At 43.7% G+C, this 27,691-nt stretch overlaps 1 protein-coding gene, 1 long non-coding RNA gene and 1 pseudogene across 5 annotated transcripts in view; 1 reads left to right on the forward strand and 2 right to left on the reverse strand.

Annotated features, from left to right (window-relative positions):
- Positions 1-27,691, reverse strand: part of Prr5l (proline rich 5 like) — a 174,579-nt gene that overhangs the window by 108,413 nt on the left and 38,475 nt on the right. The window contains exons 2-3 of one of the 4 annotated variants that reach the window (XM_040745922.1): positions 24,684-24,779; positions 3,845-3,912 (exon numbers count right to left, since the gene is read on the reverse strand). The exons of 1 other annotated variant lie outside the window; for it this stretch is intronic. The gene's annotated coding sequence lies outside the window, so the exon portion shown is untranslated. Of the gene's footprint in view, positions 1-3,844; positions 4,166-24,683; positions 24,780-27,691 lie in introns of those variants that run through there. 2 more of the 4 variants (XM_040745923.1, XM_040745924.1) reach the window with 2 other exon arrangements.
- Positions 1,599-3,825, reverse strand: LOC121140447 (annotated as a pseudogene).
- LOC121140449 lies at positions 6,319-8,326 on the forward strand. Its single transcript, XR_005877288.1, has 2 exons — positions 6,319-6,541; positions 8,118-8,326. It is a non-coding gene; the product is annotated as an uncharacterized LOC121140449 (long non-coding RNA).

Consider the following 27,691-nt stretch of genomic DNA (forward strand, 5'->3'; position numbering starts at 1 on the left):
CTCCTCAACTCCTTAGTCCTGCAGAGAACAGCTTCTTCTATAAAGTGTAACCTATCCTCTCTGTCATTGCTTGGTGGCTGCTTAGTAAGACTGATGGATGACAAATCTTGAGATGTAGCCCAGAGCTGGGATGTACCTCCTTTCTATTCCATAGTAATTGGAGGGTGGATCAGAAGAGCAGCTGTCCTCACCTCTGCAGGCTGAGCGAGTCTCTTGTCAGGATTTCCCTTCACCTTCACAGTCTCTGTCTTGAGAAATTATCTAGTTTATCCAAGTCTGTCTCACAGCCCAGGAACCTCAAACAAAAGAGAGCCCTGGATGTGACTTGATAAGAGGCAACAAACCAATGGGATGTCCCTCACTATTTATCCAATGGGATGTCCCTCACTATTTATCCAATGGGATGTCCCTCACTATTTATCCAAGTCATTCATGCTGTTGTTACTGTATTGTTGTGTGATAAAAAGGCACAACCAAAAGCAACTTACAGAAGAAAGACTTTATTTTGGCTTACAGTTCTAGCAGGATGTGTCAATCATGGGGGTGGGGGGAGAAGGGAAGCATGGCATCGAGCTACAGATATGGTAGCCGGAGCAGGAAGCTGAGAGTTCACATCTTCAACCAGAAGCTCAAAGCAGAGAGATCAGATTGGAAGTAGGGCAAGGTTACAAACTTACAAAGCCAGTCCCCAGAGCATACTTCTTTCAACTGAAACCTCCCAAAACAATGCCACCAATTGAGGACTTTTTCAAATACCAGAGCCTATGGGGGTACAATTATTATCCCCTAAAACTGGCTCAAGATTTTAGCAGTGTTTGCAGTTAATAACCCACCCCAAATCCTTTCAACACTTTCCCACTCCACTGGCAAAGGAATTTCTCTATAGCTGAGAACCCTAAATGTCCAATCACATAATTTTAGGGATTCAAAGAAGAGATTACAAAAGCAATATATATGTTCCATTTCATATCAAAGAGAACAGGAATGGGAAAGGAGACAATAATCATCCCATCACTCCCTATGATAGTTTGAAAGAAAATGGACCCCAAAAGGAATGGCACTATTAGGAGGTGTGGCTTTATTGGAGTAGTTATGCCCCTGTTGGAGGAAGTGTGTCACTGTGGAGGCAGACTTTGAGGTCTGTTATGTGCTCAAGTTTTACTCAGTGTGATACTCAGACCACTTCCTATTACCTGCAAGATGTAGGACTCTCAGCTACCTCTCTGTTGGTGAAGTCTTATGTCAATAAAGCACTGTTGAGCCAATAGGAATCTAGATAGGTGGGACTAGGAGTCCAGGAGGACTCTGGGAAGGAGAAACACAAGAGAGTTCGAGATGTAACGCCATGGGGTAGGAGGCCCGGAAATTTCTCCAGTAAGAGACATACTTAGATTAACAATTATGGGGTAATTACTTAAGTCAGAGCTAGCCAGTAAGAAACGAGCAAGGCCAACAGTTTCATAATTAATACAGCGTCTTGTGTGTTATTTGGGGACTACAGTGTGGCAGAGCCCAGGCGACTGGCGGGTGATAAGCCAAAGCGGCTAGCAAGGAAAAAGCTTCTCTTAACACCTCTCTAGCACCATGTCTGCCTGTACACTGCCATGTCCCACCATTATGATAATGGACTTAACCACTGAATTGAAAGCCACCCCAATTAAATATTTTCTTTATAAGAGTTGCCATGGTCATGGTGTCTCTTCCTAGCAATAGAACCTTAACTAAAACACTCTCCCATTTTTTTCCTTATTAATATAGTATTTATTTGTCTTCTCTCTGTCAAACCCTGAGCCAAGCTCTTTCCCCAGACTTCCTGGGCAGGTACAGGAAAAGGAACACACAGGGCAGACAGACACGAAAAAACTGTGGAGGTGGGAATGGAGACAGCTGCTCCACATGGCAAAGAGGATGAGAAAGGCCATCAGGCAAAGGAATCCATGGCCTCTGAGAGGGCAAAGCCCAGACTCGCGTTGCTTCAGAGAAGGGTTCATGGCATAACCAATGATGAGGTTCCCAAAACAGTCCCAACCCCAGCCCCAGAGCCAGCCACCCCAACTCTAGCAGCCCTAGCATCAATGAATTTGGCGGCTGTGTCCATCGATGTCTCTGGAAATGATGCTGGTTTGGAAACTGCGGCTGGGGATGAGTGAGGTCAGAGGATGAGGGACTGCCAAACTGCTGGGCCCTCATCTGTCCACGTCTGTGGTCGATTCACTGCAGACAGGGGACGACTCAGCAGCTGAGAGGCGCTCCCGATCAAGGAGTGGGTGGAGATGAACTTGGAGCAGGCATACATTTTCAGGAGTGAGGGGCCAAGGCAGGAAAGCTGCTCCCAGGGTAGAGAAGACCCACTCTCCCATTTTTATTTTCCACAAAGTAATTAGTATGAACAACTGGAAGCCTTCCCTAAAAACATGGACAGTACACACAGGTCTTCTCAAAGCTGTGCCAAGTGCAAACAAGCCATAGCCTGCAGGCTAAATCTGACCCACTGACTGCTTTTACCAATAAAGCTTTATTGGAACACAGCCACGTCTATTCTCCTATATAATGGCAATATCTATCTTTCTACCAGATGCAAAAAGATGAATCATTATGACAGAGGCCGTGGGTCACACAAATCTAAAACAGTTATGATTCAGTCATTTGCAGAAAGTGCTTGTTTCTTCCTGACCCATGCCCTATTCTCTCAACTATCATGAAATAGTTGAGAGATATCAGATAATATCACAGACAACCTTTAAGCCATTGAGGACGGGTCTAACTTTCTCTTTTCTTTTCCTTTCTCTATCCTTCCCCTCCCTCTCTTCTTCTTCCCTCTTTTTGTCTTGTTTGAGAGATGTTTTGCTGTGCATTCAACCCAGGTGTAATGCTATACGTCAACATGAATGCTATCCTCCTGCCTCAGCCATGCAAGTGCAAGTTATAGGGGTGTACCGCCATACCAGCTTAGCTCTCTTTTTCTCTTAAAAAGCTAGCCATATTTGAGTGTCAAATGGTACCTGTGGCCAAGCCTGATGACCCCCCTGACCCAAAACATGCCATAATATCCTCTAATCTTTACACAGACACCCCACACAGAGATACATAAATGTAATACTAATGGAATGATTATTAAAGACATCTACCTATAATTTCACACCATAAAAGAAGTATTACTAATTCTCAAATTTCACTATCAATGACCATCAGATTGTTTTCAGGCTTCTGCCTCTGTGGATGATGCTAAGGGGAGCCGGATGTGCTAACCAAGGGGCTTGAGAAACACAGCCTCATTGCAGACACGTAGTGCCTACTGTAAACTTCCTGAAGCAGCAGTTTGAGCCAGCCCTGGTTGGAAGGCTAGGAGGAATTAGACTTTGAGGAAACAAAGTATGTCTCCAAGTGACACCTGTGACCTGGTGGTTCCTGGAAGTCCCTAGTGTGTAGACGATTTGTTGAGAATGCATTCTGTTACCTGACCCACTCCTGTCTCCTAACAAACTCTCCCAATGCCAACCCGGGGCACACACCACCACATCCAGACCATGTTTTCTGCCACTGGCAGAATAAGACGCCCCTTGGAACAAAGCAGAAAGTTATGAAAGGAGTTCACAGATACTTATTTCTGACCTCCTTGTGGGTCAGAGTCCTAAAGCCACAGCTCCTCCCCAGAAGGTGATGCATCTGTTTTCCCATAGGAATTCTGGGAACTTGGGTGTGCTCCAATGTCCTAAAGCCACAACCGTGGCACCATGTCAATCAGGCATCGCCCCTCCTTACCAACCTTCCCTGGGCTCTTGCCAGAGGATAAGACACAGCACATTTCTCAGTGATTCCGTAACACTTCCCTCCTGTCACCGACCTTGTGTCTGTCAGTCCAAAGGTCTTCCTCAGGCTGGCAGTCACGTGCTCCCTCTTCCTCTGCTCATCCTGTTTGGGAAGATAAATTCATTTCTGAGCCATCAGCCCAACTCTTACTGGGCAAAGAATACCAGCGTGGGCCTCACCAGCCCTTCTTCCGGTTGCTGCTCCCATCACGACCTGTTTTCCTAGCTCCCGTGTGAGCCCACAGGGAAAAGACCCTTTTATCTCCAGCACTTTGCCATCTGGAACAGCCTTCCGGAACATTCCTGAAAGCCAAAAATCTTTGCAAACTAGGTTTTCCTTTCTGGCTCCTGCCTGTAAACTTGACGACCATGTTGTTGCTAAATTTTAACAAAGCAATCGTGATAAAAAATGTTAAAAAAGAGGCAAACTTCAACAGGAAACGTGGGTATCCCTTGGTGTTTGTGCTGCCCCCTACTGGAGAGGAATCAATAAATCTGCTGGCCTGTCTGCTCTTGCTCAAATGCTCATTGTTTTAATTTAGGTTGACTTTAAATATCAGTCTTGAAAAGCGACACTCATCTTTGTTATAAAGGCAAAGCATACAGTGGTCTATTTTAGGCCTCCTGATTGGTGTCCATTAAACTGTTCTTGCTCCTTGATCCAGTAATTTGCTTTCCAGAAATCTGCCCTGATGAAATAAGAAAAGTAAACAAGAGATTACTCTCAGAGACGACTGTATTGTCAGTATTCATGGTAGCCAAGAATCAAAATGAAGTTAAATGTTCAATGAACAGGTGGTTCAGGATAGCCATAGACCAGGCTAGTGGATCAGCCACAGGCCAGGCTAGTGGGTCCTTAGAAGCAAGCTAGTGATGTTGAAGGGTCTGAAGAGGTATTTATGTCATGGTAAGTCAGCAAGACCTACCACACAACTGCACAGTCTCATTTAAATATGCTTGTGAATAAGTTTGGAAGGAATATGGCAAAGCCTCCTATGGTTTCTTTGAATGATAAGATTGGTCTATTTTATATGCCCATATATTTTTGAATTTTCCTGCAAACAGGAAACTTGCATGGTGGAAAAGCAAGGTTTTAGGACCAAACAACTGCAGTTTCCACCTTCGTTCTGTGTCCCTGGACAAGTGACTCAAGCTGTGCAAACGGACCTGCTCTCAGCAGTAAATGACAGTCATAATGGGATCTATGTCTCTATAAGGACCACACCCATCGCCCAGGGGCACTGCTCTTGGACCCTTGGTGATAAGCAATGGATGTCACTCTAAAAGAGAACAGAGTGGGCAAGCTGTTCACAACCTGAAACCAAGTCTGCATCCACTCTTCCACAAAATGCAGAGGAGCAGAAATTATGTGGCTTCTACAAGTTGCCTTGCACGCTTAGGGAAGTTCTTGCTCTCTGCTCTTTTAGCTGCTAAACCAGCCACTTTGCATGACTAGGTCCCCAAGAAATTGAAACCACATTTCAGAGGCAGGTTTGTGGGCACTACTTCTAGCACTGAAGAAATTATTCCAGTAGACACAAAGGGGGCCAAGACTTCTTAGATATTTTCAAAGTGGGTGGAGTCAACAATAGCAAGGCACTTTAGCGAGTATGTGATCTTGAATACTATTTATGGAGAGTGATTGAGTTCATTGACATGCTATGAATCTCACCAGTGAAAATTCGTTTCTGAAGTTTGATATGCTCATTAGCAGAACATTCAATGTCTCTCAAAGGTGACGGTATCTGAAGCATTTAAAATGACCTCTTTGCAATGAGATTTTTCTGACATAGTGTTGACTAAATGCTGGTTAGCACAGAGCTGTCCCTGGGGTCCAACTTCAAAAAGAATACATACATAAATATCTTATGGTATGTGCTTACGTGCTTCAGGGAGATTACAGACCTGCAAAGCAAGAAAAACAACCCCTGTACAGCAAGTATGCAACAAACTATGTGGTATGAACTCTTATGCAAAAATTCCTACTGGTTAAATATTTGAATTTCATACTTTTGGCAGGTACTCCCTTAAAGATTTTGAACTATAGTTTTCTGCCTTCTTTTCTTACCTTCCTTCTATCTCTTTTTTCTTTCATCCTTGTCTTCTGGCTTTTTCATTCATTTTTTTCCTTCCTCCCTTTCTCCGCCCCTTCTTTCCTTTTTTCTTTCCTCTCTCCCTCCCTCCCTCCCTCCCTCTACCATTCTTCCTTTCTTCTTTCCTCTTCCTTCCTGTTTGAACAACTGGGAATGGTGTTCTAACTTGACTTGGTTAATTCTGAACCAGCAATAGAGCTGATCACAGGCTGTGGTCTTTGCCTTTCAATATATCAGACCTTCATATTAGCTTGCAAGTCTTACTTGTGAGCTTACAATCCTTTGTGTGTGTGTGTGTGTGTGTGTGTGTGTGTGTGTGTGTGTGTGTGTGTGTGTGTGGCTGCCATGGCTCAGTGGGTCAGAGTGCATGTCACTAAGTCTGACAACCTGTCTTGGATCCCTGGGACCCACGTGGTAGAAGAAGAGAGTCAGCAACTCCTGCAGATTGTACATTGACCTCCATATATGTGATAAATGCACCTTCCCTCCCCACAATAAACACATAAATGTTAAGGGGGGGAGGATCCTCTTTCACAAAACAATGCCCTCTATTGCAACAACATTGTTCTTGTTTTCAACTCAGTAATACACTTCCTGGAATCCATTCATCTGCTCTGAGGGAGTTTTCATCGCTGTGAGGTAAGCAGGGTCTGACTGGTATTTAAAAGCACCTGCAAGCTCTTACACAGAGACCCCACGGGAAAAACAAAGTGGCCAAATCACCTGATCTTGGAGGAAGAGTTTTATGAATTATTTTCTCCACTCCATACTGAAGTGTGGCCATGTTTAGTAGGCGATCGAGAGTGGGGCTCCAAGCAGAACCCTAGAAGGAAAGAGTAGGTGCTCCCCCATCAGCTCGTGGGGCTGGCAGACATACTCCATCCCACTATTCCCTCCAGATCTTCTACTCCTCAGGAATTCCATACAGAGGTATGCTTCGGTATTCTGAGAGTTCTCCATTTAGGGAGGTTTATCAGAGAAATCAAAGTGGGAAATATTTGGCTCCGATAACAGGACTACTTAACATTCCTCTCATTCTGCAGAGAAACATAGATCAAGGCAGGGGACTAGGGACATGCCAGTGTGGGGTAACACCGCACACTCTTAAAGTGCCCAAGACTTTTGTTTGTTTGTTTTTGTTTTTTGTTTTGTTTTTTTGTTTTTTGTTTTTTGTTTTTATGTGTTTTTTTTGGTTTTTCGAGACAGGGTTTCTCTGTATTGTTTTGGAGGCTGTCCTGGAACTCACTCTGTAGACCAGGCTGGCCGCGAACTCACAGAGATCCTCCTGCCTCTGCCTCCCAAGTGCTGGGATTAAAGGCGTGCGCCACCAACGCCCGGCTCTGTTTTTGTTTTTTAGAGACAAAAGTTTCTCTGTGTAGTCCTGCCTCTCTTGGAAATCATTAGTAAACTAGGTTGGCCTCGAACTCAGAGATCCGCCTACTCCTGTCTCCCGAGTGCTGGGTTTAAGAGTGCATACCGTCATGCCCTGCTTCACTGGAGATGTTAAAAGGCTATTTCTTTCTATTGGAACCTGGGCTTCTACAGCAATAGTGCACTATCATGATACCCTCCCTCTTCTCATGAAGGCAGGGCTTTGCCTTCCAACTTCCCCACGTCTCAGTGCTGTTTCCTGGTTGGCATTCTCAGATGGGAGAGATTTACACAAGAGAATGGCAATGGGGGCAAGAGCAAGAGCCAGCGCTTATGGGGAATGCTCTGTGGAGCAGGAGTGACCATGGGCTCATAGATTAACTTCTTCATAGTCAAGAGCAAGAGCCAGCGCTTACGGGGAATGCTCTGTGGAGCAGGAGTGACCATGGGCTCATAGATTAACTTCTTCATAGTCATTTGGCCAGAGTCTGACTTGGTAACTCACTCTGACCACAGGTCCCAGTTGGGAGCGGAGGGCACCAGCTTCTGCCTTTTAAAGCCTACTCTCTAGCACTGTGGTAGAATCTCAAAACCACCTTAGGTGCCCACTGTGACATCCACAGCTCTAGGCACATGTAAGTGGATATGTTCAATGAGCATCTTCAATTTATAGCTCTCAGGTACCATGCCACATACCCACAGCAGCCATAACTCTTTCAGCCTCTGAACCATGGAGGTTTCCAAGCGCGACTCTCCCTTGAGCACCAGAATACTAAAATGGCTTAATTTCTGGAGGCTATTCAGCAAAATAACCTGACAAAATTAATTTCTCTTGGTGCAACAGGATCCATTTGTCATACTACGAACTGGGTAGCCCAGCGGGCTCCGGTAGCCTGGTGACCACAGTGGATGTGACATGAAGATGTTGTGTGTCTCTGTTCCTGTTTGTGACCCAGACCCATTGCCTCTCCAAAGACAGCCAGGAGTCCAAACGGTTTGCTTTTGTTTGTGGGCTAATGTTTCAAGTGAGAATTAAATGCAGGCTGAACAGAATTCAATTCTCTTGTTTTTTTCTGAGTGAGATAAGCTTGTCTGTTCCCAGCAGCTGGTTCTGAAGTCCCCAAAGACCTGCTGATGAAGTCCCCAAAGACCTGCCGAGTCTCACTTGGTCCTTTCAGTACCCTGCTCTCAGAGCAAGAAGTAAAAAACAGTTTTCCCCCCGCTGGCCTGCTCTTTGCCTAGGAAAGGAGCTTTGCGGCTGGGGTTTTCAGTATGGGCCTTGGGTCACAGAAGGCATGAAGGCAGGTCCCCTATCTGCTCTTTGTCCTTTCAAAGCAGGGCCACACATACTTCAAGGCCTGCAAAGAGAGGCATTGGTTATATATAGGGCTTGGAAGCAGATTTGGGAGCTAAAATGCCAGGTACTGTAACCCAGCACCAGCTATTAATGCGGTCCTCAGTTTCCTGGGGAGAATATCAGTAGCTCTTCCACTGTGGGGCACAGTATCAGACACAAGTGCACTCTGTCTCATTATTGTCATTTGAGGCAGGCCAGCAAGGAAAACTAGTGTGGCCGCAGGTGTTCCAATAGCGGCAAAGAAGAAACTGTGCTGATCCAGACAGAACATGCTGCACTTGACTTGACAGCCTGAGCCCATGTGAAGGCCAACCCATGATTCCCAGACCCCCTCACATGCTCGCAGAGCAGCCCCGAATCCAGACTCTGCAACAGGTTCCAGTTTGTAAACACTGACCATAAGCGGAAAGATTATCAAACCCTAGACTGGGCTGAACACAGTATGTGAGTGGGGGATCGAGCCGGATGCTGTGGCTGCTGCCTTGGCTCAGAGTCACTCCATTCTGCCACCGTGGGATAAGTAGAGCCTCCTGGTAATTTCATCTGTCTACCTTCCCACCTCTGTTTCTTTTCCAGATTTTTTGAGGAAGGTTTCTCTGTGTAGCCCAGGCTGTCCAGGAGTTTGCTCTTTATCCTTCCTCTGCCTCCCAAGGCTGGAATTAAAGATGCATCACCGTGCCTGGATTCTTTTTAGTCATAGTCAAAGTAGGATTTGGTTATTAAATGGAAAGAGAGACAGGGATTGATGGCTAAGCTGCTAATGAATCTGTCCATGGCCTGCAGTGGCCAGCGTCAAGGATATCCCATCCCAAGAAAGAGTCACGTCGGGGTGGAGTGGCAGGCATAGGTCTTACGATGGATGTCAGCAGATCTTTGAATCCTAAGACCACCCTTCTATTCTAGTCATCCCTTCAACATACTAAGAGCCTGAGCTTGGGATTAGGCCCTGACTCCACCCCTTCCTGGCTGAGTGACTTGGGGTAAGTGACTTGATCTCTCTGTACCTCATTTATATCTGTACAAGGTCATGTGCTTCCAGACAAAAGTTCTGTGGACACTCTCAAGTCAAGTCATTACAGGGGTAGGAATGAACACGGGAAGCAGCGACAAGCTCCATGTTCTCATGAACAATACCGAGGAGAGCTTAAGCAGACAGATTTCAGAACTGTGGGTAGGTAACAGAATTTTGGAAAGCTGTGCTAATGCTTGATTAAAAAGGACTTTCAGGAATTGGCTGTGGCACAAACTACCAGATAGACCCCCTTCTTTATCTTTAACATATCTAACATAGGGAACTAGTAAGATGACTCAGTGGATAATGGCACCTGTCACCACTTGACAACCATAGTCCAGTACTGGGAACCACATCATTGGAAGAGGAGAACCAACTACCACAAAATGTCTTGTGACACAAAATAAATAAATGTAAAAAAAAAAGTCTACTATACTTCTCTGCCTCTCTGTTGGTTGAATGCAACCACGTGACTGGTTGAACTTAAGGGAAAGTCCTTTGTACAAATTCAGACACATTGGCTGGACATCAGCAGTCATCTCGGGTTCTGAGGTAGGACTCTTCTTTCCACTGAGCCTCACTATGCTTATTTATAGGAGCATAGATGAAGGGTTATTTGTACATGTATGGGTAAGTTACCAGTGGCTACACCATTGAAGACAATGGCCTTCCCTCCTTAAGCAATCATTAACTGCCCATAAATCTTCAGGGAGTCACAGGGCCCTTAGAAGCCTCTCCCTAGTCCATGACAGAATGTTAATAGGCCCAATCTTGTGCAAGGGATCACAGCTGAAAGTTCAAGAGTGCAAGAGCCATGTCAAGCTGGAAAGGCATCATTTCACAGCGCTCCACCACTCCCTCTTCCGTACTTTCTGAACCCTCTTCCAAGATGTTCCCTGAGAACTGGAGGGGGTGGTGTAGATGTCCCAGCTATGACTGAGAATTCAATAGTCACTTTTCTCAGCCCTCTGTCCAGCTATGAGTCTCTGTAGCAATCACCGGTCACTGCCCACAGAAGCCTCTCGCACCAAACCAGGAGCAGCACTAGTCTGCAAGCATGGACATTTAGGGAGCAATTTGATGAGCTCATATCCATTTATTAAAACATGGGGACAGTAAGATGACTGCAGTTCTTAACACTGTTGCTCTGGAGATAAGAATTTAACACGTGAATCTGGGAGGACACCAACGCTCAAGCCAGAGCACAGATAATGTATGTCAGGTCCAAAGGACAAAACCGAGTCAGTCCAAGCTGGATTACAGAAGGTTTTCTGGTGGTTAGAGAAAAGCCAGCATTCCTTGCCACCAAAAGGGGTCATTTCCCTTGCCTCTGGTAGAAGGAACAAGGAACACGAGGCTCTCTACTGGCACATACCTGTTGTGCCTTTTAGCATATCAAAGCCCACACTGGCCTCCAGGCCTTTTCAGTCCCTATCTGGGGGTTTCTATTGCTGTGAAGAGACACTGTGACATAGCAACTCTTATAAAGGAAGAACATTTAATTAGAGCAGCTTACATTTGCATACATGGCAGGAAGCAAGGCAGCATGCAGGCAGAAATAGTGCTGGAGCTGAGAGTCCTTACATCGTGACCCATAGGCAACAGGAAGTGGTCTGCCCTACTGGGTGAAGTTTGAGTATAGGATACTTCAGCGCTCACCCCCACAGTGACACACTTCCTCCTATTAGAAGGACACGCCTCCTAATAGTACCACTCCCTTTTAGGGGGTTGTAAAGTGCATTCTTCCCTTCAGCGCCTGGGTCCTGTTGCCACTTTAGCCCCCAAATAACACACAAGACACTATACTAATTATGAAGCTGTTGGCCATTTGGTATTGTTTCTCATTGGCTAGCTCTGACTTAATTATTGACTCATAATTACTAATATATATTTTTATAAGGACTTATCTTTCCGAGGACGCTCTCCTGATACATCCTTTCCTCCTAGGAGATCATATGGCAACCCTCTACTCTTGACTACATTTCCCAGAATCCTCTTTGACTCCCAGTCCCACCTATCTTGCTTCCCTATTGGACAACAGTGCTTTATTAATCAACCAGTAGGACAACATACACACGGAAGGACTTCCCACATCAGGGAGTCACTTTTCTTCAAATCATCACAAGAGGTTTAATCCGTTATCATCATGGTGCAGTCATGTTAGTGTGCCAGCAGACATGGTGCTGGAGAAGGAACTGAGAGTCCTACATCCTGACCTGTAGGCAGCAGGAAGTGGTATGAGACACTGGGCATGGCTTGAGCATATCTCATGCCTCAAAGTCAGCCTCCAGAGTAACACATTTCCTCCAACAAGGCCATACCCATTCCAACAAGGCCACACCTCCTAATGGTACCATTCCCTATCAGCTTATGGGGGCCAATTACATTCAAACCACCACAGCCACTTTTCATCTGGACTTGTTCCACAACTTGTCCTGGCCCTTCTCACCATCCCCATCCTAAACTCCTAGGCTGCTCCAGCTGCTCCCCTCTCCACAGCTACTCATTCTCTTTATAACTTGCATGATTTTTCCATATCCAGCTTCCTCAGCCCTGGCCATGTCTAGTCTGCTTCTTTTTCTCTCTGTTCTGCACTATTCTAGATGTCCTAGCTGTTCTCACTCCTTCTCTTGCCCACAATAACAATCTCCCCCCATATCATGAAGCACCCGTTCTGGTGGTTTCTTTACTGCCCCCTTGCTTAGAGTGCACTTCGATAATACTGAGAAAAGAAATGCTTTTTTTCTTAATCAGTCTGTCTTAAATTGGCAGATGAGGTAGCCATGATTGGAGCAGAGAATACTACACAACACAGTGAGATATTTTAAAATGATACAACAATTTCCATGATGAGGTTGCTGCTGAAGGTTAAATAAGGTAAGCTATTCCTACTTTTACAGATATTCACTGTGTGGTGCAATGTGCCAAGGATACATTGATGGATCAAACCACCAGGGAGCAGAGGTGTGTGTCTAGTGCGTAAGAAGAATAATAAGAAAGTGATGAGCTGGTCTTTGCAGTTATGATTGCTAGGTAGCATGACAGAGCATGGTGAGTGGAAATACATCTGTGGTGGGCAAGTGAACTCTACCCAGGGATTAGATCATAAATATTTGTGTTCATAACAGTTGTGTATTTATAACATCTTATAAAAATATACTTCTCCATGGGTGATAACAAAATTTATTAATTCAATAAACATTCCTTTAGTCCCTACTAGGTATTATCTTAAGTATCTCAGAAAGCAAAAGAGGAAAATTCTTGACCCACATAGTCTGTTTTTGTAAATACTTTTGTTTAAAAATAGAATCTATCTTATTAAATAAGCCATGTGGGTGGCTAGGGCAAACTGCATGATGCAAGCTATGAATGGACTGGGACCTGTCACTACCACCCCCAGGGAGAGGCTACGTGGACGCTCTCTCCATGAACTGAGGTCTACATTTTCTCCTTTCTTTCTTTTCTTTCTTTCTTTCTTTCTTTCTTTCTTTCTTTCTTTCTTTCTTTCTTTCTTTCTTTCTTCCTTCCTTCCTTCCTTCCTTCCTTCCTCCCTCCCTTCCTCCCTCCTTCCCTTTCTTCTTCCCAGGTGCACCAACCTCTTCTGTTTGCATTCCCAGTCTTCTATTTATTTCTTCAGCAAAACAAAAGTACTTTCTTTTCAAATTTAAGAGAACCCACTGATGGCAGAATTGCTGAGGCAAAGCTTCACAAATCAAGGACACTTTGTATAAAGAAATAAGCATAAAGAAACGCTTTTATGTTTGCTTATGGTACAGTTGGCTGAGCAGATATTGCCCAGTGGAGAACCTAGGCTTTTGAATCTGTTACTGTCCTATAATTATCCCATCAAAGCACTGCTGTAAGTAGCCTGCCTTCTGTCTTCGTTCAAAATCAGTACCACGCGCTGGAGAATAACCTGCAGATCAACACTGTCTGTTAAAGGAACAATGTAAACATGGAAGAGCGGGGAGCTTCTGACCTTGGGCCTGATACACACACACACACACACACACACACACACACACACACACACACCACACACACACACACCCCACAGGGCCTGCTTCAACTCAGAGTAATCCAGTCCCCCTCACAGGGAAATAGCACCTGGTGAACTTTGCAGTAACGTTTATGCCCACGAGCTTTGCTCACTCCGCTTCCTACCCCAGCACTGAGGCAGTGTTTGCAGGACGACTTCAGCTCCTCACGTAAGTGGTGATGTAAACGCAGATTCAGGGTGGAGGACAAATGATTAGATGAAGTATGAAGCTGCTGAGCCTGTATCTCAGTGATGGAGTGTTTGTGTAGCATGCAGCAACACACCAGCAGCATTCCACTTTTGTATACGTGAAAACAGCATCCTTTTAAAATGAGCTGACTGGGGCTGGAGAAATGGCTCAGTGGTGAAGAGCACTTGCTCCTCTTTCTGAGGACCCAGGTTCAGTTCCCAGCACCCACATCAAGTGGCTCACAACTGCCTGCAACTCCAGCTCCAGGGGATCTGATGACTCCTTCAGGCCTCCAAGAGCATCATGCACATACATGGTGCACATACATGCATGCAAGCACTTACACATGCACATAAAAAGTCCTTAAAATGTACTGATTGGTACGTTCTGAGTTTTGAACATAAAACCTTTTAAAGACCACTACAACCAATGTTCAGAGCCTTTCTGTTATCCCCCACTACCTCCATCAAACATTCTATGCCCCTGCAACTCCCTTCCCCTCCCCCACTCCTCACACCAACCCACCCTGCATGCTTTCTGCCACTATTGGCTGCTTCTCACTTCCTAGAACTTTAAATTGAGTCATATAGTATGCACTCTTTTGTGTCTAGCTTCTTTCACCATGTATAATTACTTTGGGATTCATTTATGCTGCTGTATCAAGTTCATTACTTTTTATGACCGAGTTGAATGTTATTCTATGAATTCACTACCACTGGCTTAACCAGTTCACCAGTTGATAGACATTTGATATGGAGCCTAGTTCGCTGTTTCTGGCTAGTGTGAACCAAACTGCTACAAACATTTACAGACTTTTATAACCCTAGTAAAAGCCTGGGAGATAAATGTCGAGATTTTAGTGAGAGACTGGGGAGCATGAGCGAGCACTGGGTACTTATTTGACACTCTTGGAGAATCTGCACACCAGTTCGTCCACATCCTCACCAAGATCTAGAACTGCCAGCCCTTTAATTTCAGATTATTATAATGGGCTCTTGGTGAGATGCCTCTGTTTTTATACAAGGAGGAGGAAAACATTGTATGTCATGCTTATTTGTGATTTTCTACTGCTTTCAGACAAAGCTGACTGATCATCCCAAATAGGCAAAGCAAAAAGCAAGGCAGGAAGGAGACAGCAGTTGGAGACATCTCTGATCCCCGCAAGAGGTAGCGGTGGTTACAGTGGGGAGGCGGAAGATGAGGAGGAGAGCATGGTACTAGGGAGACGATGGCTTAGGATTCATTAGTGGACTGGTTATGGTGGGTGAATAAAAATCTCTCACGCACAGCAGCAGAGGACATGGGCTCAGACTCAAGCCTACTTAATGCCTGAGAAGTCTCCTAGTGACTGTCTTTTCCAAGTCACACATAGAACTGAAGAGCACATAGACTTCATGGCTTTCGGTAGTATACTTGTGTATGCCTTTCTACATTACAGAAGGATACTTTCTGTAGGAGCCAGGAGGAAGTATGGATGGTGAGGGGTTCTTTCTAACATTGTTACATATTTTGTTATTACTAAATGATAATTGTTATCTATTTCCATATGTAGTGTTCTTAACTTTTAATCTATGTGGGAGAAAAACCAAAGCAAACAGACAAGAATGAGCCTATCTATATTAGTCTCTTATGTTCTTTCTGTCATAAAGTACCTGGCAATAGCAATGTATGAAGTGAAATAAGGAGGGGTTTATTTGACTCATTTTGAGGATACAATCCACCACAGTTTAGGAAGTCCTGGTGGCTACAATGTGAAGTGCCCAGGCATACTGCATCTGGTGGGGAAACAGAGAGCAATGAATGCTGGGACTTACTCTACTTGTTCTTTTCCCTTTTCATTCAGTCTAAGACTCCAGTCCATGGAATAGTGCAATCCATAGTCACGGGAGATCTTCCTGCCTTGCTTAAATCTGTTTGGGAAAACCTTTAAACACACCCTGAGATTTCCAGGTGACCATATCCAATCAAGTTGTCAAAGACGATTAACTGGCATGTCAACCCCTTATCAACTTGATACCTAAATATGTTGCTTTTAATCCATAACTTTCTACCCCTGATCTTCAAAAGCTGGTGGCACTCTCATAATGCATAATGATTTTAATTCATCTGTAGGAGTACCACAAGTCTTAACAGTCCCAACACTGACCAAAAGTCCAAGAAAGTCAGGGCAATCTCTTAATCCTGAACCACTCTACAAAAATGACAAAGTATCATATTTCCAGTGTACAATGGCATAGAATGAACAGTCCTATTCTAAAAGGTAGAGGCAGGGGCATAGCAAGGAAAACCAGACCAAAGTAAAACCAAAACCCAAAAGGGAAAACAGCAAATCCCTCAGTTAGAGGCTCAGCATCTGGGGTTTGCAGTACTACCTGGCAGAAACTGTATTGGGCATTTTCCCTTCCTCTGATCTAGGTCTGTCACCTTCAGCACACATAGCATTGCTTCTGAGAAAATTCTACTCTACGCCTGCAGGTTTTCTCCACAGACATTCCAGGGTCCTGGTATTGCCACAGTCTGGGTTCTCCATAGCAAACGAAGTTTCATCTTCCTAGATTCATACACTGTCCGGTCTTCCTTGCAGGAAATTCAGTCCTGCTACACACTATCTGGCTCAGCATATTTCCAGAACTTTGGTGTTAGCAACTCCTGTTTTTGCATCCTGCAAAACCATGCAGGCAACACTGCCAAGTTCTGCCAACTTGGGTGTCACCTGGCCATCTTCTACCACAGTTATAGTTACTTCTGTGTGCCTTGGTAGCTAACCTGGGAAAACACTCTGTAGGCAGTTGTTTTCAAACAGAAAATCCCTTGACCAGCATTCCCAGTTCAGTCTTTCTCTGTTTAGGTAAATCTGCATTTTAACAACTGCAACCTTGGATGGGCAGTCTTGCCTGAAACGCACCCTTCCTACTGTCCTGGTAAAGAGTAGCTGCTTTCTCCACGGTCTCCTTGTTTGCAACTTCAAATTTACTCACAGTCCCTTTCTTTCCTCGTTTCTTTCTGCTCCATTTTGCTGCTTTCTCACTGCAAACCTGGATAAGTGCAGAGAGAACTAACCGTGCCACAGTCCGTATGCTTAATGTCTTGATATTTCCTGAGCAAATAACTTGGTTCACTAGATTGGAATTCAGCTTCACTTGAGTTCTCCAGACACAGGCAGAATGCAGGCAGACTCTGTGCCAGAATATAACATGAATGTGCTGTAGCTCAGTTCCCAAGAATGTCCTTGTTCCCCTTTGAAACTTCAAGAACACATTCTTCACTGCTTACATTTCTTTTGGCACTCTGGTTTTCCCAAAATCCCACATGAATGGTCCATTCATTTCTGCTTATAGCATCTTAGGACCTCTGTAGCTTTTAGCCCTAAATTTTTCCCATTCCACCTATAAACCAATTCCAAAGACCAATGACCCACATGATCAGTTTTCTCACAGTAATTGTCCCACTCCTTGGTGCCATCAGAGGCTGAAAGACCAGAAGAAAGGAGTGTGAGGAGGCTAGTCACACATTGTATCCACAGTCAAGAAGCAGAGAGAGATAAATGCTAATACTCAACCCACTGCTTTTCCTCTTTTCATTTAGTGTGGGACTCTAGCCCATCCGATGGTCCTGTTCACGTTCAAAGCCGATTCCTTGTCAGTTAAACCTCACACGGACACCATTGTGTCTCCTAGGTGACTCCAAATCTAATAATACTGACAGTGAAGATTAGCCACCAAGATGCTTGAGGCCAAAAACTAGAATAAGAGCTTTAAATAAATTGTTTATGTCTCATCTCTATGACAACCCTGTTTTCTGCATTTCATCAGTTAGGAAGCTAGGATGCAGAGACACTTGGTCATCTGTTCAAGGTCATACAGCTTGTCAGTGACATAGCCTGCATTTGGAACTTTACTTTCAAAGAAAATAATGAAATTTGATCTTTTGGGATTTTGATGGGTAGAGATGAGCACAAGAGGCCTAGAAGTGAACCTAACACAGACTCAGCAACTAGAAACTTTATTTGAACATTTCATATAGTGTGGTGATTTCAATGAGGATGGCTCCCATAGCTTCATATGTTAGAATGCTTGGTCTCCAGTTGGTGGAACTGTTTGGGAAGGATTAGGAGGTGTGGCCTTGTTGGGGAAGGTGTCATTGTAGGAAGAGGCGCTTTCTCTGACTCCAGCTTGTCAGTCAAATGTAAGCTCTCAGCTGCTGATTCAGCACCAGGCCTGCCTGCTTGCTGCCTTGCTCCCTGCCATGATGGTCATGGACTCACCCTCTGAAATTGCAAGGAAGCCCCGGAACAAATGCTTTTTTTTAAATGTAAGTTTTCTTGGTCATGGGGTCTCCTCACAGCAACTAAGTCACACAGCTTAAATTTTTATTTTGATCTTTTCTCAGCTTTTTGATTGAGATCAAGTATAAATATATTGCATATATTAAGTTATCCTCTATAAACTAGCCATACTTGTTTTTATAAAGAAATCTTTAAAAATTTCACTTATCAGGACTGGAGAGATGACTCATTAAAAGCGTGTATGCTCTCCCAAAGAACTTAACTTCAGAAACCTGTACCCACATCAGATAGCTCACAGCTGCCTATAACTCCAGCTTCAAGGAACTTGAGACCCTCTTCTGGCCTCCATGGGCAGCCACACTCACCTGTGCACAAATACTCAGAAACAAGCACACATAAATAATGAAAGGTAATAAATGAATCACTTGTTCTTACAACTCAACAACTTAAGTCGGTCTGTCTGAATCTATCTGTTGCATAACTGGCTGACATCCTTCCTCCCAGTCTTGTGTTCACTGTTAACTATTTTCAGCTTTATTTGAGGGAGATAGAAAATCTATAACAAGCCCCCTCAATGTACATCCATCCCGTAGGGAGACAAAGCTGAAACCATGTGGACCTAGGACTGAAGGTGAGCAATCTACTTAGCTTTGTGACAACATGTGATTTCCTTAATTTTGTCAAACCTCAGTTTCCCAGTCTGTAAAATGCGAAGTGTTTAACTTGATGTAGTACAAGGAAGAATAGGGCAAAATATGAGAGCAAAGAGAGTTAGAACACGTGATTAGGAAGAACAGTATTTCCTAGCTGGTCTTAGCAGCCCACAAGAGCCTCACAGGATATCCCAGGAATTGTAAATCCTCTGCAAAGAGGGTGGCAGTCAAGCTGTAGCCACTCCTGTCACTTAAGATGGTATCAAGTTAAGGTGTCATCTAAATGTGATCATCTTGTCCTCTGCCTGGGCATCACTATGTCAAAGATTAAAAAGAAAGAGGCAGAGTGGTTGAATACAAGATTAACTAAAAAAACAAAAAAACAATAGTGCTCCTATATACAAATGACAAACAGATTGAGAAAGAAATCAGGGAAACAATAGCATTCACAAGAGTCTCAAATTATACAAAATATCTTAGGGGTAACAACCAAGCAAGGGAAAGATTTGCACAATAAAAACTTCAAGTCTTGGAAGAAGATATCAGAAGACGGAAAGATCTTCCATGCTCACGGATCGGTAGCATTAACATAGTAAACATAGCCATCTTACCAAAAACGACCTATAGATTCAATGCAATCCCATCAAAATCCAACACAATTCTTTACAGAACTTGAAAGGACAATTCTCAACTTCATATGGAAAAACAAAGAACCCAGGATAGCTAAAACAATCCTGAACAATAAAAGAACTGCTCGAGTGTACTACAGTGCTACAGTAATAAAAACTGCATGGTATTTGCCATGAAAACAGGCACATTGATCAATGGAATTGAATCAAAGGCTCAGACATAAATCTAAATAATATAGATACAGATTTTCTATAAATCCAGAAATACACACTAGAAAAAATACAGCATCTTCAGCAAATGGTGCTTATCAAACTAGATGTTGCATGTAGAAGAATGAAAATAGATTCATACTTATAAACCCTGCACAAAATTCAAGTCCAAGTGGATCAAAAACCATAACATAAAAGCAGATACATTGAATCTGATATAATAGCAAGCAGGGAATAACCTTTGTTAAGAGAAGCTTTTTCCTTGCTTGCCGATTTGGTATATCCCCCGCCAGTCGCCTGGGCTCTGCCGCGCCAGCCTGGTTCTAGATCCGCATGAGTCCCAAATAAACACACAGGAGGCTATATTAATTATGAAGCTGTTGGCCTTGTTCGTCTCTTACTGGCTAGCTCTGCCTTAAGTAATTACCCCATAATTGTTAATCTAAGTATGTTTCTTACCGGAGAATAGTTCCCGGTGTCCTACTCCCATGGCGTCACATGTTGACTCTCTTGTGTTTCTCCTACCCAGAATCCTCCTGGATTCCTAGCCCCACCTATCTAGATTCCTATTGGCCAGACAGTGCTTTATTAGCATAAGACTTCCCCAACAACCTTGAACATATTGGCACAGGACATCAACCACACAGGCACTAAGGTGAACAATTAGTAAGTAAATGGGACCTCATGAAACTTAAAAGCTTCTGTAAGGCAAAGAACAGTGCTGATCAGTCAAAGCAGCAGCCTATAAAATGGGAAAAGATTTTTATCAACTCCACATCTGATAGAGGGCTAATATCCAAAATATATAATGAGCTCAAGAAATCAGGTATCAAAAACCCAAATAATTTAATTTAAAAATGACATATGGATTTAAACAGAGAATTCTCAATAGAAGAATCTCAAATGGCTGAGAAACACTTAAAAGAAATGTTCAGTATTCATAGCCATCAGGGAAATGTAAATCGACTACTTTGAGATTCCATTTTACCCTTGTCAGAATGGCTAAGATCAGTAACACAAATCATAGCTCATGCTGGCAAGGATGTGAAGCAAGGGGACTACTCCTCCATTGCTGGTGGGAGTGCAAACTTTGGAAATCAATATGGTGGTTTCTCAAAAAATCGGGAATCAATCTACCACAAAACCCAACTATTACCACTTGTGTGAAAAAAGAATCTATGAGAGGGAGAGACAGAGACAGAAAGGAAGGCAGATTTGTACAAAAGAACTGACAGAAAAGTATCCTTCAGAATAAGCTCAAATTCTCATTAGGACAGAGAGAATCCTATGACCACCATGTATGTGTGTGTGTGTGTGTGTGTGTGTGTGTGTGTGTGCGCGCACGCACGCGCGCGCGCGCATGTGTGAGACAGAGAGAGACAGAGACAGAGACAGAGAGAGATTGGGCCTTGAACTGGAGAGTATTAAAAAGGCCCCATAAGCAGCATGGTGTGGCCTTAAAGGGAGAGTGGCCTTCCTTCCTTTCAAATTTGTGGAACAAAGAAGGCTTCTGACTCTTTTGGGCAGCAGGACAAGATTCACAGCCTGTGATGTAGCCTGACCTGTTGTAGATGCCAGAAGTCAGAATGCAGTGACACTCGGAAGGGGTGGGACCGTTTTTCTAAGTTGGTCCTGGACAGCAGGGAGGAGATGGCCAGGATGCTCAAGCAGTCACAGCAAGTGCCCGTCAGTTCTTTGTCCTAAGGGACTGAGTGCAGGGGGCATGGCTTGATTTCTGGGAGAGCTAAAGTGACAGCTACAGAGTCTATTCTCCCAGGAGGGTCTAGTTTTCTTCCCCAAGTCATTTATTTCCCAATCAAAGCCCTCATCTCCATTTTCCTCCTATTAAGATGGTATGTAAGTCCTATGACCATTACTTTTAGTCAACAGCCCAATTAGGTCACAAATAACTAAACGGTATTTGTGGGAGGGACTGTGGGATATTTTTGGATGGGACCAACACTTCATTGGTGTAAGAAAGAAATGTTAGAATCCAGGTTCTGCTCAGGTCTGTCACAGACGCTGACAGGCTCCCTTCTGTCACTCACCTGGGAGGTGAGTCTACATCAGAGGATGCCACATTCTGTTCCTTACCTACGGGGAGCAGATGAAGTCCCGAGTAATGTATAATATTGACGTGAGCACAACCATGCCAGGGATGCCAGTGCCTCAGACCCATGGGAATGGCAAAGCCTTCCCTGAATCAGGGTGTCATGGAATAATAGCTCATACACTGTGAAGATGTATCTTTGCCAAGTTGCCTCCCCATGGCCAGTAGCTAGGCAGGAGGTATAGGCAGGGCAGCCAGAAGAGGATGCCGGAAGGAAGAAGGGCGGAGTCTCAGGAGTTGTGAGAGATGCAGAGAGAAGCAAGAAGAACATGCCATATTGAGAGAAGGTACAGTCATGTGACAGAAGATAGATAAGAAATATGGGTTAATTTAAAATGTAAGAGTTAGCTAGTAATCAGCCTGAGCTATTGACCGAGCATTTATAAATAATAATGTCTCTGAATGGTTATTTGGAGCTGACTGGGGGGATGGAAAAATCTACATGCATCATGCTGAGAGGAATGGCCTTCCCTTGGTCTCAGCGTGGATCTTGAGACTTTTAGCAAAACCTTGTATGCAGGAAGAATCAACTGCAGCTTCCTCCTGGATGACTACAAGCTGAGACTGGACTCCTGCAGAGACCGCCTACACAGATTAGCTAACTGCCTCCTCCTTTATGGTATTGTCTTAGTTAGGGTTTCTATTACTGTGACAAAACACCATGACCAAAAAGCAAATTGGGAAGGAAAGGGTTTATTTGATTTACACTTCAGCATTGCTGTTCATCACTGAAAGAAGTCAGGACAAGAACTCAAACAGGGCAGGATCCTGGAGGCAGGAGCTGATGCAGAGGTCATGGAGGTACTGCTCACTGGTTTGCTTCATGCGACTTGCTCAACCTGCTATCTTATAGAACTCAGGAGCAACAGCCCAGGGATGACACCACCCACTCCCATTGATCACTAAATGAGAAAATGCCTGGATCTCATCGAAGCATTTCCTCAACTGAGGCTCCTTCCTCTAATGACTCTAGCTGTGTCAAAATGACACACAAGTACACGTATGTATAATAAACCTGCCACAAGTTAAGGTTGGTAAGTTTCCAAGCTGCCTTTGACCCACTATTCTAGCTTGTGTGTGTGTGTGTGTGTGTGTGTGTGTGTGTGTGTGTCTTTGTTCTTGTCACCCCAGTTAGGCCAGTCCTTAAACTGTGCACATCACAGCACCCACTCCCTTCCCTGTCTCTTGCCTACAAATCAGAAAGCCTGGCTATAAGCTCTTGCTGTGCAGCTCCACAGCCCTGAACAGGCATGAAAATAGGCTCCCTTTGCCATTTCTCTTCAGAGACCCCACCATGCTGTCTCTCTCTGGTGCTAGGGCTGAACTCTCCCCAGAGTCCCTGCCATGCTGCTCTCCTTTCTCTGTTCATGCACTATTAACTCATCTAATTAACTCTTTAGAACCCCATTATCCACCCCAGGTTCATCTTGAGGAATCCACCACATCCAAACTTAACAGTTAGGGAGACTCAAGAAAGTGTATTGTTCTCCCTAACATGGGTTTTAAAACAAGAATGAGCTCCTTTCCACCCCAGTGTTTGAGCGGAGACTCTGACTTTCCATGGAGCTGACCAGCTCTCCTCTCACTGTTTTGAATGTGTGATGTGTCCTCCCAATTCACACTGAACACTAGACTTTGTTGAGGAATATTCGTTTACACTTCATGAGGATGTGTCACTATAATTGGTTTAATAAAGAGATGAACGGCCAATAGCTAGGCAGGAGAGAATAGGTGGGACTTCCGGACAAAGGAAGGAACTCTGAGACAGAAGCAAGGCACTGAAGAAGTTGGACATATGGTACAGAGGAGAGGCAACCAAGCCATGTGGCAGATTGTAGATTAATGAAAACAGGTTGATTTAAGTTATAGGAGCTAGTTGGGAAGAAGCCTAAGCTAAGCCCAAGCTTCCATAATTAGTAATAAGTCTCCATATCATTATTTATGAGCTGGCAGCCCAAAGAAAAGTCCTATTACAAGAATTCAAGTCCTTAAGGGCTAGAACCTTTGGGGAATAGTTGGCCCTCATGAATGGGCAAGACTTTCTACAAGGACGGAAGGGAATAATTCCTTCACCATGAGGATGCAGCAAAGTGCCATCCTGGAATCTCAGATAAATCCTTATCAGATGCCAAGACTATTGATGCCTTGATCTTAGACATTCTGGCCTCCAGAACCATAAGAAAATATATTTCAGTTATTAAAAACACACAGGCTCATATGGGCACAGTCAGAACACAGTGCAGGAGAGACTAGAGCCCATACAATGAGAAGGACCACATCTTCATGAGGACTGCTTGGGTACACATGCCTCATGCCTCCTCTCTAAACCTAAACCTCATGTCAGGACCCCAAAGATAAACTTGGGGAGGTGTCGCTTGATCTTTTTGTTTGTACCTTGTCCCAGTGTGAACACATTGAATAATTCCCTTTCCCTACTTTCATTATTGACCTGTGGAGGATGGGTGGCCAAAGCTAGCTTGTTAGGGCCACCAGAGTCCAGGTTCTGATCCTAACAATTCTAGTAACCCAGGCTCAAGTCTGTAATCCAAGCACTATGGAAACTAAGCAGGGAGAACACCGTGAGTTTGAGGCTAACCTCTACTTCATAGTGTGTTCAAGGCCACCCTAAGGCACAGTGTGAGGCTCTGTCTTAAAAAAATCCATAAGCTACTTAACTTCATGTATCTTGTCATAGCAACAAAAAATGGATCAAGACATCTGGTTCTCCCATCTGAAGATGTTAAATTAAACATCTGGCCTTTCTATAACAGTAGGTTATGGAACTGCTCAGCTTCCATATTTATATAAAGCAACTCCTCAAAATAAAACTTTCGCCTGTGTCTTGGGTAGGGTTTCCATTGCTGTAAAGAGACACCATGACCATGGCATCTCTTATAAAAGAAAACATTCAGTTGGGTGGCTTACAGTTCAGAGGCTCAGTCCATTATCTTCACAGCGGGATACGGTGGCGTGCAAGCAGAAATGGTGCTGGAAAGATAGCTGAGAATTCTACATCTTGATCTGCAGGCAACAGGAAGTAAACTGAGACATTGGAAGTATCTTGAGCACAGGAGACCTCAAAACCTAGTCCCACAGTGACCATTTCTTCCAACAAGACCACACCTACTCCAACAAAACTACACCTCCTAATACTGCCAATCTAATGAGCGTATGGGGGTCAAACTACATTCAAACTACTACAACTTGTGTCTGACTTTCTATCTCTTCTATATGGATGTTCCATTGTCTCCTCAGAGATGCCAGGCTAACACCAGCCCAAAACACTAGACACCACTGTGTAGTCGTATTTTACACAGGTACACAGATGAATCAAATTCTGCCTTTACTGTTCTCTTATCAGTTGAACTCCCATTTCAGTTCCTGTCCCAAGCTGCTTAAGACTGAACAGATTTATTGCAAATGACTTTAAATGTCAATAGCATTTCAAAGCAAAGCTAGAACATGATATTCTCTTAAAAGGAAACATTTTCTTAGCTTATTGGTCTTTTAATATGACATTGTATAAGGGGTGGTCTAGCCTGCAAACAAAATTTCTGCATTTTAATCAGAATCATTTTCTGGAAATTTCTATATGACCAGGATGTCTTTGAACTTTTGATCCTCCTATCTTTGCCTCCCCAGTGCTGGGATTAAAGGCATGTGGAGTGATTCTAATGTCTTTGATTATTGAACAGAACAAAATCTTCTTTTGAGGAACCTGCCTATGACTCTACTTAACCAAGCATTCAAAATTTTCAACGTCTTTGACAGCTTCCCTAAGACAAATTCTGAATGAAGCACTCTTGATGCTGAAGTGACTCTGAGATCCAGAGGCCTACTAGAAAACCCCACATTTGTCCTCTCGCCTTGCAGAAACACACTTGGGATTTGACAGTCTACATTTAGGAAGCATGGTCAAACAGGAATAGATGTTCAATACCCTCTATGGCAATATGCTTGCCATACATTATTAACAGGTAGATTTCAAAGACCATCTAAGGCTCCTAGAAGACTGTCAATGTGTTGCCACCCTGGCACTTGGTCTGGTGTAATGCTGGGCCTGGAGAGATGTCTCGACTGCTTTTCCAGATGATCAAAGTTCAATTTCCAGTTCACACACAGCAGCTCACAACCATTTGTAAACTCCAGTTCCAGAGGATCAGCCTTTTCTGGCCTCCTCTGGCATGAGGAATATACATGGTACTCAGACGTACGTGCAGGCAAAACACCAATACACAGAAAATAAAGTAGTTTAAAATAAATAAATGCATTGCATATGTTTCAGAGAGAGGCAAATTCCTTTCTCTATTACATTGTAGTTATCTTATGCCTCCTGTCATCCAGAGCAGTCACACATTGATGCTCTCCTGAATGCTCTTCTAAGCTGTCAGAGGACAAAGTGATTTACCTCATTAATTCTTTGAAAAGTTCATACATCAGTACAATGTATTTTGATCATATTCTCCCAGTGCTCTGAAACCCATGGAAGGGACCATGACACTCAGTACAGGCTTCTGATGTCATTGCCTAAGTAACTTTAGGACTGAGTCAGCATACTGAGAGACAAGTTTCCAGCACAAATGGAGTCATAAAACCGCTAACCCAAGATGAAAAGGGAGAATTAATCCTGCAGGCTTAAACGAAGTGATGAAGAATGGTCACAATTTTCATGGCCTGTGATTGGAACATTATTCCTACTTTAATGTTATACTTTTTGATATAAGGGGTGTTCTTCCCTTTTTTTTCTTAAATTTTATAACTTACACGTTTGTAAACAAAAGTGACAGATTCATGTTTTCCTCCTATACCATGCCTCCAGAACTCAGACAATTTCTGTGACATCTTGTTTCCACAGCAATTTGTATAAGTTCTGTAAGAATTTGTTCTGTGGTAACAGAGCGTATCTGGAAATACTGGAACTATTGTGAGCTGTAGTATTTGAGAATGACGCACATAGAGTCAAATTTATGCAGCTAGGTTTATCTTTATGGAGTTAGAACTTATGGAGTCCTCTTGAAAAGTGGCCTAGTTCCTGGATTACAGGGCTGTCTGCTTTCCAGGAGTGATAAAGGGCATTGTTTGTGACAGTCTATGGCTTCTGGGGGGAGGAGAAACGGTATTAAGAGTGTGGCCCCCGGGGCCCCACCCCCAAGAGTATATGGGAAGCACAAAGTGGACTTAGTAGGTTAATTTTGAAAAAGGATACAAAGTTGGTAAGCGATGGGAAAGGGGACAGATCTGGGAAGGGTATTGGGGGTTGAATGTTATTAAAATATATTGTGCACTTGTATGAAAGTCTCAAAAAATTAAAGCATTATAGATTTTAAATGGTCAATTTCTGAGGTCTTAGAAGGATTAGGATATGAACACATATATATCCTAATATATAATCTCATATGCACTCTATCTATGTCTCATATATATATACACATATATATTTGTGCACACACACATTACATATATATAGCTTATATTTTTGTTTGAATGTTTGTTTTGTATTTTAGGCAGGTGTAGCTATGTAGCACAGACTAGCCTCAAGCTCAGAATCTTCCTACTCCAGTCTCTCAAGCTCTGGAATTGCACGTGTGTTCTCCCTAACCAGGTTTAAAATACTCTCAGGACTTCAAATGGAATGGTTAATCTTGATTGTCAATTTGAGGAGATTTAGTGGAAACAGACTTCTAGGCATGTCTGTGAAGGAACTTCTAGACTGGCTTCACTGAGGAGGGAAGACCCACACTCAATGTAGATGACACCTCTCTGTAGGCTGAAGTCCTGGACTGAGAGAGAGAGAGAGAGAGAGAGAGAGAGAGAGAGAGAGAGAGAGAGAGAGAGAGAGAGAGAGAGAGAGAGAGAGAGAGAGAGAGAGAAGCTGACCACCAGCATCTATGCTTTCTGCAGTGTGACCTTTCACTCCTTATATTCCTATTGTC

This window comes from Mesocricetus auratus, unplaced genomic scaffold (genome assembly GCF_017639785.1).
Source record: "Mesocricetus auratus isolate SY011 unplaced genomic scaffold, BCM_Maur_2.0 Super-Scaffold_100004, whole genome shotgun sequence".
NCBI lineage: Eukaryota > Metazoa > Chordata > Mammalia > Rodentia > Cricetidae > Mesocricetus > Mesocricetus auratus.